Source organism: Erpetoichthys calabaricus, chromosome 8 (assembly GCF_900747795.2).
Source record: "Erpetoichthys calabaricus chromosome 8, fErpCal1.3, whole genome shotgun sequence".
Lineage (NCBI taxonomy): Eukaryota > Metazoa > Chordata > Cladistia > Polypteriformes > Polypteridae > Erpetoichthys > Erpetoichthys calabaricus.
Window position 1 is genome coordinate 54429921 of NC_041401.2, and position 13390 is coordinate 54443310.

General features: G+C 36.9%; 1 protein-coding gene across 4 annotated transcripts in view; it reads left to right on the forward strand.

The window, feature by feature from the left end:
- The window catches only part of LOC114655489 (activin receptor type-2A), a 135091-nt gene that overhangs the window by 55403 nt on the left and 66298 nt on the right, over window positions 1-13390 (forward strand). The window lies entirely within an intron of this gene.

Consider the following 13390-nt stretch of genomic DNA (forward strand, 5'->3'; position numbering starts at 1 on the left):
ATATCCTGGCAGGGTATATTAGAAAGGATAGTCACCCTGCATGCTGAGTGTTCTTCAACATAGGGCAAGAAGCCTTTGTGCTACTTGAAAATATCTCTGGAATAGTTATTTTTAAGGCCCTTTAAATTATATGTTGAATATGTTTCTTCCAGAAGATGGCAATCTGGTGTCCCTTTTCCTAAAGGGTCTAAGAAGATTGCAGTCCCAGCCATACCCAGCTTTACATTGTATGTATTTATTTACATGTGTTTGTATAAAAAATGTAATACTTGAATGCTTTCTCCATTTTAAAGACATCTTGCAGTTTATAAACAGTACTGATTTTTTTTTTCACCCTTCAAGTTTAGTGAATTTCATCCACTTTATAGTTTAACATACAAATATCTGAATTTAAATATAAATGTGCACAACATATATCTGTTTACTAGTGTTAAAATATAGTTTGTGAAACTTTGTTTACATTGATATTTTATTAAACACTGTGTGCATTTTTGAAATAACAGATTTAAATGGTTAAACTTTAAAATCTTATGCTGGGCTTAAATGCTTCTTCCTTTTTTGTATTTTTAAGTTGTGGTAAGTTTGTTTTGCTAGCAGCAGTTAAGACAACTTTGGTTGGCATGATATACAGTATATGATTGCGGACGATTACCACATTCTTCATTCATAGTTTGCAAAAATACAGTAAATGAACTTGTAACATTAATGGCAACAAATATGTTCAAGTCTGCCAAGTCTAGACACAGTGGAGTCCACTTAATTGTCCTGCCAGTATCTGATTATGCTTAAATTAACTTCTCAATGTTTGTTGTAGACTGTGTTTTTTCTCCTTAACATGGTGTTTTATTTACTCTATTACTGAATAATGACCAATATTTCCTTTTCTCAAACATTTTTGTCACTAGACACAATTGCACAATCTTGTATGAAATATGTGAATATTTTTACATTATGTTCCTGTTTAATCTTGTGCTTACATTACTTGATGTTAATATCCAGTAATCCTTTTTAGGAGAACAATTTCCAACCTAAAATACCTAATTTTACCATTAATCTTAATACTGTTAGTACTTCAAAATAGTTTTCATAATGGTAAGGTGTATAGGATTGTGAAGCCAGTGAGATGTGCTCCTGAAGTAAGAATGTAATTTATTAAGTAAAGAACATCTGGATAAACAAAATTTAAAAAATGAGAAGACAAAATTAAACACACTTTATTATGCTCCCATCCTGTGATATAAAAAAAAAAAAAGCTGTTAGAGAAATGTTTATATTGAAGTAATACTAGCACCCTCTCCATCTCTTAATTGGGCCTGCATGATGTTATTAAATATTACATCTTTTAAAGAGTAAGGTATTATATCAGAAACTTTATACTGTTTTTTTCTTTTACACTGTCTTATATAATATGGTTACAGATAACATTAACAGACGTGTGTATTCCAGTTCAGGGATAGCTGGTTATCCTGTCAGCATTATACGCAAGGTAGAAAATAGCTTTTGACAGGGCACCAGTCCATCATAGATCCCACTCACGCTCACGTTCTCACTGTCACTCACACATTGCCATTTCAGAATCACAATCAAAATCAAACAAATGTCATAGGAGAAGTGAAAGAGAAACACGAATACCCAGAGGAAAATCTATACAGACTCGTGGAGAATGTGCAGAATCCACAGAGATAACCATGACTGGAAATTCAAACCTGGGACATTAGATCCAAAAGGTGGAAAACCAGTGTTCTCCTGTTTCTCCTATAGTACTTTAGTTTTTTGTAAAGTATGTGTTGAAAGGATTGTGTTACTTTTTCTTAGTTTTAACTTTCCTTATCATATGGTCTCAGTACCAACTGGTAAGGGAAATCTCAGGTAGGTAATATATGTATTTTAAGAGTATAGGTGAAACGGCACTCTGAACTGGAAGTCTCATCCAATATATCAGCATTGAGAGTCACCACCTTGATAAAATTTGGATTTCATTTTTGTGAATATTATCATAAATAGACTAGGTTTTTCTGGATTACTATACTTTTCATAGTAGTTGGGCATGTTTAATTTCAGTATGAGGACAACAATTTATCACTGCCAACATAGGTTAACCTTCCACTGAAGCAGAAAGGTACTCATATGCCAAGTATCTGGTGTTCTTTCCTACTTCTAACTACTGTTAGCCAAACACTAATTTTAAGCCCATTTGCAGTTGTAATAATAATAATGTATTTATATAGTAGTCTTTCACACAAATCAAACAATGGGATGTTACAACAAAACAAATCTCAATTTTTTACATTTCTTCTTATATTATTCTCTTCTTTCATGTGATCAAAAGAAAACTGTTTGCATTTATAATTGAATGAAACCTATAAATGAATAGTTAATTACCCTTTCCTTGCCCAGGTACTCACCTGCTTAGATACTACTGTACAAGTGAAATTGAAATTTTGAACATACACTGTAAGGACAAAAGTATCGGGACACACCTCTTAATTATTGATTTCAGGTGTTTCAATCATACCCATTGCCACAAGTGTATAAAATCAAGCACCTAGCAATGCAGTCTTCATTTACAAGCATTTATGAAACAGAATGGGTCATTCTGAAGAGTTCAGTGACTTGCATGGTACTGTGATAGGATGCCACATTTGTAATAAGATGGTTCTTGAAATTTCATCCCTGCTGGGTATTCCACGGTCAACTGTAAGCGGTAATATTGGAAAGTGGAAGTGTTAAGAATAACAGCAACTCAGCCATGAAGCAGAAGACCACATAAAGTCACAAAGCAGAGACAATGATTGTTAAGGTGCATGGTGTGTAAAAGTCGCCAACACTCTGCTTATTTCATAGCTGAATAGTTCCAAGCTTACACTGTCATTAACTTTGCAGTGGGAGCTTCATGGAATGGGTTTCCATGGCTGAGCAGCTGCATGCAAGCCTCACATCACCAAGTCCAATGCCAAGCATCGGATGGAGTGGTATAAAGCACACTGCCACTGGACTGTGGAGCAATGGAAACGTTTTTTATTTAGTGATAAATCATGCTTCTCTGTTTGGAAGTCAGATGGGCACGTCTGCATTGTGCAAACTGTGAAGTTTGGTGGAGGAGGGATAATAACGTGGGGACATTTTTTCTGGGTTTTGGCAATTCCCCTTACTTCCAGTGAAGGGCAATCTTGATGCTTCAGCACACCAAGACATTTTGGACAATGCTATGCTTCCAACTTTATGGAAATAGTTTTGGGATCGCCCTTTTCTCTTCCAGTGTGACTGTACCCCAGTGCACAAAGCAAGGTTTACTTCTTAAAGGTTGTTAGTGTTTCATCTTCAACTACAAGACTTGGTAGTTTGTCCTCTGATTCCCGTAACTCTTTGAGTAAAGAAGCGCTTCCTGGCATCAGTTTTAAATACCCTTCCTCTTAATTTCCACGTGTGTTAACATATGTGATTCACCATTTAGTTGAAAGAATTTGTCTGGATCAGCTTTTATGTGATTTTGACTGTAATTTTCTACTCTCAGCAGAAAGATTACTAGTATTATCAGAAAAGTATACCGAACATACTTTTGATGTAGATCTCTTACTGGATTTTTAGATGTAATTTGATCATATTCTAGGATGACATACCAGTTAAAAAGTACAAACAAACTTGATGGTCCCAACTGTCAAATCTTTTTAATGAATGTGAATTTTATTACAAGTGTAATGCTAAGAATATACTGTATTGGAATTTGGTAGGAAGTGGGTTAAACAGTTCTAATAGTCCGTATTCTCCAAAAATGGTTAAGATTAATCAGCATTACTAAATTGTCATAGTACAACTGTGAAGACGGTGTGTGCTGAATGAACCTGCAGTGGGGTGGCAATACGTTCAGAGCTGATTCCTGTCTTGTTCTTGTTACGAAGAGGATAGAGTTGGTGACCAGTGACCTTTCCATTGGATTCAACGGGTTTGAACAGTAGACGCTTTTGTCTTTGTTCATCGTTAAATCAGTGTTTGCATACTACTATGACCCCCATTTATTGTACTTTTTTAAAAACTATTACTACATTAAGCAACCTCTTTGTCTTTCTAATAGAGCTAATAGATAACCAGTAGTGTCCTATCTGTTTCTTTGCAGTATGGATCCTGTTTTATCTGATGCCCACATAATTAGACTAGTGTTTCATGGCTTCAATGAGGAGTGTATCCAGCAGTGGCTTTGAGAATCAGTTTACTTTGCAGATGAGTCTTCATGTTCTCTGGGTAGAAGATAGACAAGACCAGTTAGATTAAGAGTTAAGATGCAGACCTTCCTGGCATTCCTTTAAATAATTTCCCTAAAGTTACAAAACAATGCTTTAAAGCGGTTATACAATGTGTAAATTTGTTAGGCTTCATTTATTAGTTTTTCAAAATTGGAGAATATAGAGCATATCATTTTTAATCAGCAGAGATTAGGGAGAAAATTACCGCTGCGACTCTTCACGTTAAATTTTATTTATGTGGAAGTTTATAGGAAATACAGTCCTTAGTATTTTGTAAGAGTATTTTGCTCTAAATGTAAGGTTTAACCATATTGTTAATTCTTTAGCAACTGCCACATTTGGCCCATTATTTTACTTATTTGAAGTGTTAAGTTATGTACAAATGAGCTAACTGCGACAAATGAGGAAAAAATCCTTCTCTTTATTACTTTTTCTAATCTAGGAATTATTATGTAGCATACACTTGATACTGAGTACAGGGATGGTTTCTTCTTATTGTGCCACATATTTAAAATAATAGCTGCAATTTTCTTGATTGTAGTGGCAAACATTGTGGTTTCAGCTTTAGATGTAACATAAGTTATGTATTTTTAGTGAGTAAATTTGTGCTTGTAAATTGTTGTTTTGGCTTACCACAATACCCATTCAAATTGCAGGGATTTACCATATGTTTGCTCAAGGCATTATTTTCCAGCAGCAAAGCAGTATATGGTTTGGTTTATTTATAGTAAATGTTAAGACTAGTTGCAGCTAAGAATATGTTTGGAAGAAAAAAGTGTGAAATAACATCTAGAAGTTTAATTTTTGCCCCTTATACCCCTCACAGCCCTCAGTCCAGTTGCTTGTATAGAATATACTGAATATATTATTTTTCAGGATGTCTTTGTGTTTTCAATATTGCTTCAAGAATTTAACCAAACTTCAGTGAGAGTATTATTTCCAAAAAAATTGGTAGCAGTTTTTCAACAGCTACGGAATGGTGTTTTAAGTTGTAATGAAGTCATAGTTTCCTTGTTTAGTACGGTTCAGTGCCTTGGCAGTCAGATTTTGATATGATAAGGTTGATGCTGTATTAGACAAATGTTTAGTACTTAGTAGCTAGACATATTTCTGAACTATTTGATAGCTTTTTCTAAAGGCTTTCAGGTCCTAAAAAAATATTTAAGTATACTTATAGACTTTGGCACAAAATATATTCTTTGTTAGCTGATTAGCTTCTCTTATTCCTGTTCTGACAGGTAGATGAGGTATTATGCTGTTTTTGAACTCCAAATAATTTTTTTGTAACCTCAGTGAATTAAGTTTAAGATAGATACAGCATCTCAGTGAATGGGTAAAGTGGCTTTTCAGTAGTTTGTCCTACAAACTGAACTGGATTGTGTTTATTTGCCTTGCAAAAAAATACATTAACTGTCTCACAGAATTGGTGGCTCTATGATTAGTTTTATAAACTTTTTATAGTTTGTGTTCTCTGTCAATGTCTATACGATGCTTACCTCCTGTCCTGAAATTATTCATTTTATATTAACTAGCACTAAAATTTCCTAAGACTGTGGCCTTATTTATTGAAGTTTTGAAGGGTTTTTAGATCAAAAGCAATTTACTGAATTGTGGTTTACTTTAACTTATTACATACAGCATTAACATTTTTAAAGGCTGCACATTTATGTGACCCATGCAATGAATTGACCATTTTAGGTATTCTATAGAAAAGAACAGGTAAGAAAAAGTATCATGTGCAGAATGTCCCACTGCCTCTATGCTCTGTCTGGGGGAGATCATTTTACTGAGCTGTGCAATTGTTCAGATTTACTAAGGTATGCAATTGCTCCCAGTTTGTCTTGTACCTGTTGCTTGAAGTGCGCTGACATGCTGTACCTGCACTTCCTTTTTCCTACTTTACGACCTGGAGCATAGCGGTACATAGCCTTCTGACCTCGGGGTACACCAAAGGCCACTTCAGTCCCACTCTCTGTTCTTAAAAACAGTGGTGTGAAACCTCTGCCCCATGGATTGTTGGGTCCTGCATTAGGTTATGGATGTTACCTGAGATGCTGTAAGTTTAAAGATGAGAAAATTATCGAAGATGTGTTCAGTAGTTGGAATTTTACTTTACTTACCAATGAGATTTCCCTCATTGTGTGGCTTAGTGTCTTCTCCAAAACTATTTCCTGCCTTACACCCAGTGCTGCCAGTCTAGGCTGTGGCACTCGAGACCCTGAATTAGACTAAGCAGGTTTGAAAATATGTTACATACATGTAAATTTCATTGGAAAACCAATATGCCATTTTTGTATGCAATCAAGTCATGCTGAAAACTCTTTAATTCTGAAATACTGATAAAAGTTTCATATTAAATAATTAACCCAAGAAAGTAAAAATAGTCAAAGGTAATCGGTACACACTTTTTTTTTATTTTATTTTTTATATTTGATAGTTGCAGCTTGGCCAGATTGACCCATGCAAATGGTCTGTTGTTCATCAGGTTGTGACATATGTGAGCACTAAAACCAAAGCTGATGAGGAACTTTGCTGCAGTTTCTTGTCCAGAAAATTCTAGTAATGATCGATTTTACAACAGTAAGAAATAAATCTGAAGTTAAGAGTCAGAAAATATGATTTTTACATACCGGTGCATATTTCACATCAAGCACTTTATCATTGTGAAAGTCAAAATGAATCCAAAAATTTGACTTGAAGAAAAGCAGAACATTTTGTAGCACTTTGAATCTCTTTGAGCTAATGTTAGTGTGGCACCCTCTTCATCAATAAAAGCATAGGTTCACTCTAATAGATTATCGCACACCCCTTTACTCTTGGTGCTTTGATAGTTTAGGTTTTTTTTTTTGGGTGAACAGATTATCCTGATCGTCAAAAAGGATGAATTGGGACGGGGCTGCAATTGGATTGCTTTTAGTGATTCATATATGTAATGTTTCCTGCTGCATTTTCTGAATTAATGTGAGTGCCTGGTAAAATGCTTTACAAATACTTGGAGAAACATAGCACTATATTGACTGTTAGTGGATTTTATGATTATTTCAAAGAAAACAGCTTATGTTTGTGACATGAAAAAGAGAAAACAGCATACAGTATATTATTTTTAGTAAGTGACTTGAGAACCAGTGAAAAGGCCCCAGTAGGCAAATTGTCAGTATGGGCAACACAGAGTTAAAACCTTTCATAATGATGTATGTTCCCTGTTTTTTATGTTTGTTTTTATGTTTGCTTCTTCACTATGTGTGATGTGTGTGTGTTTTGTTAGCCCTGATGTCTTGTTCTTGATGCGTCCTTCCTTGGCTACAATGCTGCTAGGATAGACTCTGTCCTTGTAACCCTGTCTTGGATTAAACAGGATTAAAAATATTATGTTAATTGTTCTGTTATTATGTATTATACTTTTACTTTTATGTTACACTTAGTCTTCAGCCATCAAATTAAAATTAGTAAAATGTCTAAAATGGAGAACATGTTTTTTGATGAAGTCCAGAATGCCCAAAATAATATTGAGGACTCCACCTCAATTACACCCACTCCCCCAGACAGTCAGGTTGGGCGCCTATTCTTCACTCTGTTGCAGGGCCTAATGCCGCGCTGCCTCTCACAAACACTACTGGCTAGCTGGCTTGTCCTGCCTGTCCTCCGGATGCTGCTCTCAAACCTCTCTGCTCTTTCTTCATTCTCTTAGTTCTTTCTTGCCCCACCTTTCTGTCCCATGCAGGCTTCTTTTATCCTGCCTGTTTAATTGGGTGCAGGTACCCCAAGAAGCCGCAGAGTGAAGTGTGCCTGCGAATACCTGCATCCATTAGAAGCCCTACACGCGATTATTTATTTAATAGTCGTACAGAGCCATGCACCATTTATAACACAACATTCTCCACAAGGCCTTGGTTGCACTAGAAGGCTCCAACCTTTTCCCAACAAAATACAACTAGTGACCCAGGTCCGTGGCGTGGCCCTACACTGCACTCAATACAATAAAAGCATGAAAACAACCCTTCCATAAAACAAAGCCCAAGCTCCCTTTGTAAAATCTGGACATTAAAAGAATAAGAGCTTTAAAATGAAAAATAAAATAATCAAAATTAAATGTCCATTAAATAGCTCAATTCTAAAAACTTCGCCTCAGGCTTGAGTCAATGGGTTCTTAAAATGATTCTGGCACATAACTCGCTTGCTGCTACTTTTTCTTCCAATCCTCAGTCCTCATTGCCTCAATTTATCACACCACTGTCACCAAATGTAATGGTGTGGGTTGGCTCCACAATAGCCAGGCAAATGAAGACACACATAGCAAGGGGTAGGTGCAAAAAGGTAATACAGTGATTTTATTAAAATCAATCAGTGTCCAAAAGTGCAGTGCTCTCCATCAGTAAATACATAAATTATCCTTTAAAATTCATAAATTCCGTAAGATTGAAATCTAAACTTAAAATGAGAATAAAAAACAGCAATGGTCTTTGGGGCAATGTTCCTTCCAATCTTAGATTAGCCCAGCGTAACTCCATCTTTGTCTCCCATGCTCCCCTGTTAGTTGTTCAGCCGGCAGAGACTCCAGCAGCTGGTCATTATCCTTCTCACTTGCTCTGGCGTGCCTCAGATCGTACCCACTCCTTGACAAGAAATCAGTGGGGACAATCGGCTCCTAAAGCGCAGATCCTTTGTGGGAGCCCTCGACTGCGCTGCCTTTCCCCATATTGGCTGGCTGACTCGTCCTGCCTCTCCATTCAGTGCTGTTATCACGGCCCTGTTCTTGAGGCTCCTCTTATGCCAGGCTTATACTTCACGCAACTCAACATGTGCTCCTGTGGGCGCTACTGCTATGCAAGCAGTCTACTCTTTATACTTGCATGAATACTTTGTATAAATCTGGAAGATTCCATCTGGTGGCAGTGCGAGATATCATCGTGGTGAGAAAACGTTCAGCTTCCGTGTTCTGAATTGCCTTAAACATCCATTACATTCTATAGACACCTTGCCCCAAAACCTGTGAAAAGGATGGATGTTTTATGATTACATCCACCAGTCCAGGGATGCGCCCATTCCAGTATGCATCATGCGCGAGGCAGAAACAATTCCTGGACGGGCCATCAGCTCATCGCAAGGTGAATACAAGCAGGTTTGGGGATCTGGTGATGCTAGTGTGTGTGTCCATGTCTTTGGAAGGAAACCGGAGCACACTGTGGAAACCCATCAGGAAAATATGCAAACACCAGGCAGGGAACACAAGAGACGTGACATTCTGCAAGGCAGCAGTGCTACTTCCCCCACAAGTGAAATTATTAACAGTATTCGTTATTTAAATGAAGGTAACAATTTATCTGTAAAATGTAACATACATAGTTTAATGCATTTCATCTTGAAAGTGATATCAAGTATAAATCTAAGGATTTTAAATGTGCAGGGAGCTGGAATATCCTGCATGTAATGTGTTTTGTGTGGCAGTTGCTGGAGGAAGCACAGGAAGAAGCCCAGAAGCATGTGCAGTAATCCCTCCTCCATCGCGGGGGTTGCGTTCCAGAACCCCCCGCGAAAGGTGAAAATCCACGAAGTAGAAACCATATGTTTATATGGTTATTTTTATATTGTCATGCTTGGGTCACAGATTTGCACAGAAACACAGGAAGTTGTAGAGAGACAGGAACTTTATTCAAACACTGCAAACAAACATTTGTCTCTTTTTCAAAAGTTTAAACTGTGCTCCATGACAAGACAGAGATGACAGTTCCGTCTCACAATTAAAAGAATGCAAACATATCTTCCTCTTCAAAGGAGTGCGTGTCAGGAGCAGAGAATGTCAGAAAGAGAGAGAAAAGCAAACAAATCAATAGGGCTGTTTGGCTTTTAAGTATGCGAAGCACCGAGGCACAAAGCTGTTGAAGGCAGCAGCGCACACCCCCTGAGCAGAGAAAGCGAGAGAGAGAAAAACAAACAATCAAAAATCAATATGTGCCCTTCGAGCTTTTAAGTATGCGAAGCACCGTGCAGTATGTCGCTTCACGAAGCAGCTGCACAGAAGGGAGCAACGTGAAGATAATCTTTCAGCATTTTTAGACGAGCGTCTGTATCGTCTAGGTGTGCGAACAGCCCCCCTGCTCAATACCCCTACGTCAGGATCAGAGAATGTCAGCGTGAGAGAGAGAGAAAAGTAAGTTGGGTAGCTTCTCAGCCATCTACCAATAGCGTCCCTTGTATGAAATCAACTGGGCAAACCAACTGAGGAAGCATGTACCAGAAATTAAAAGACCCATTGTCCGCAGAAATCCGCGAACCAGCAAAAAATCCGCGATATATATTTAAATATGCTTACATATAAAATCCGCGATAGAGTGAAGCCGCGAAAGGTGAAGCGCGATATAGCGAGGGATTACTGTAGCGATTAACAAGTGGGTTGGCTTTAAGATGATGTTTACTATGGTCTACTTTAATGACAAAGTAAATTACGAGATTAAAGTAGAAATTTTGAGATTAAAGCCGAAATTTCCACTTTATTCACAAAACAGACCTTTTCACTGTGTCCCTAATTTTTTTTCTCTGTGGCTCAAATACACTGCTGTACATTCTGATGCTGTTGTGAAGGTGCAAAAAAAAAAAAAAGTGGAATGTGAGACTTTTAAAATGTATTGCGTCATTGCGATGAGAAATATGTGATGCTTGAATGTAAAAGTACCACGAATACATTTGTATGTCAGCATTTTACTTCACCCCATTGAAGCATTTATCAAACATTGAAACCCGCACATTGGCTCTGTAGGATCTGCAGAGTGTCTTGCTTTCACATGTTGATAGTACTAACGTCACATTCTAACTTGGACACACTTTGCCACCCCAGTTTTTTGCTGGTACCGCAACTTGCACACACGCGCATTGCATTCATTCCTGAGTATATGCTCAGAGGAAGCATCTAATGAATTCTGGGAATGGGTGGCAGCCATGATGCATGCGTGTACACATTCTGAGCTTGACGTATAAACCGACCATTATACTCCCTCACTAATTAGGCACAGGTACAATGAGATGCCTCCTCTGCAGCACTTTTGAGACACCTGACTAATCCGCTCGCCTCTGCACGCTTGGGCGATGTGGTCAGCCAGCACCTCAATTAATCACGGGTGGAAACGCACTTGCACATACCTGTGCCCAATTAGAGCCTATGCTTTTTGGGGCACGATTATTTAAAATTCGCACAGTGCCACAGACCAGTTATCACAGCATTATTTCTCATTGTATCAAGTTTCAGAGTACAGAAATGCTTGTATGATACCTTCTTGAGGAATATCTTTAACAGTCTTTGATTTGTGCTAATTCTGTTTCTGCTTTGCCTGTTGTACATTACATGCATCCAGTTAAAGCCCCAAAATGACTGTTGAATCCTTTTAATATATTTGCTTTTAGTTCATACAGTAGATGCATCACAGTCCCTGCTTCGCATGTGATGATACATTGAAGATGACTTGAAAGCACTGCTTTAGCAGTTACTTGAATGAAGTTTTGATCATTTCTACATTTTGTGATTTTTATGTACATTTTTCTTAACAGCTGTTTAGATCTACAGATGGGAACATAGGTCATAATTACACTTTAAGCAGTATTTTTTGGTGTTCAGTGTTTACCGTGTAACATTAAATTCAGACCTTGTAAGTGACTTCCCTAGGCGTAAGGGAACTGTTGTAATCAGTTACAAATTGCAAACTATTTGTATACTTTTAAAATAGAAAAATCATATTTTATGAGTGTATTGCTGAATGACAGAATCTCTTTAATGCATTTCTATGATTCTGTGGAAAAGGCTGGCCTTACTGAGTTGTTCTGTTGAATTGTGAGTGTTTTTTAATGACATCAGACCAAAGTAAAACATTTATCTTTGCTTCATTGTTAACAGGTATTTATTTGATTTCATGCAGTTTATTTCTAGAATCCATTTCTGCTTAGTTTTTTACAACAGCATTTGTGTGGAGTACACAAACTCTGTAATGGGAGTCATGGTGTTGTCTATGCTTCCACACCCACAAATTTTATATCACAGTCCAAATTTACATTATATCCATCCACTTTGTGGTGAGGAGTCAGACACCATCCCAGCAGTACTGGGAACAAGGAAGGGATTAACCTTAGAGGGCCAAGTTCATTGCAGGCACACTTAACTTATACATTCACATATGGCCATAGTCCTCATATAAATTTAATTTACAGGTAATTGCAGTACACATAATCATCGTTGATAAACTGCAATTGGTATCCGTTCATGCGTATTGTAGACTTGGACAAGATGTTAAATTAAGGGTTTCCATTAATTTTAACCTGGTTGTGATTTTCATCCAATTAATTCAGACATTGTTGCAAATAAAGCAACATCTTAAAAGACACATGACACACTTACATTACGAAACAGTATTTGATTTTTATATATTATCACTACTTGTATGAAATAATTAATAGTGAGAGTAGTTTTGCATTATAACAATAAGTCAAATGTGTTGTCCTCCAATTTGGAGGATTTTTGTTATGGCTTGGGTTGATCTGACTAAAATGTGCATATTTTGTCTCATTGGTGCCCCTAATGAGATTTTGTCTTTTTTTTTTTTTTTTTTTTTTTTTGAATAGCCGAAAGGGGAAATGTTTAGTAACAGCCATTCACAAAAATTGTCATAATTATATTAAAGCATTTCTAAAAAGAGTAAGATTTTTTAAAAATAGTATGTGTTTAGCCTTCATTTAAATGCCAGGACTAATAGCACATTGCTGAATGCCAGTTTTTCATCCTAACTGATTTTATTATATACATTAATACAAAAATGAATTTTATGGAAACATGTTTTACCCAGTTAAGTCTCTTTTCTCAAACATTGAGAAGTAATAATAGTCCACTGAACTGATTTCTGGCATTATCTGAAGATATCTTGAGATTGCCACTACTAAATAATACCAGCACAGTCCACAAAAGCTTTTATTGTTTGCTTTCAATTTCTATTTTTATCAATAAACTAACACATTTAACGTTAATAGATGTGCCAGACAATCTCCCTCCTAGTGTTTAAATGTTCATTATGAAAATTGGTCCAATACTGTGTTACTGTTTGCCTGTCTTTCCACAGTGTCTGGTTAGAGTGGAGTTTAGAGGTTTTTCTACAACCACTAACTTGTTGTAG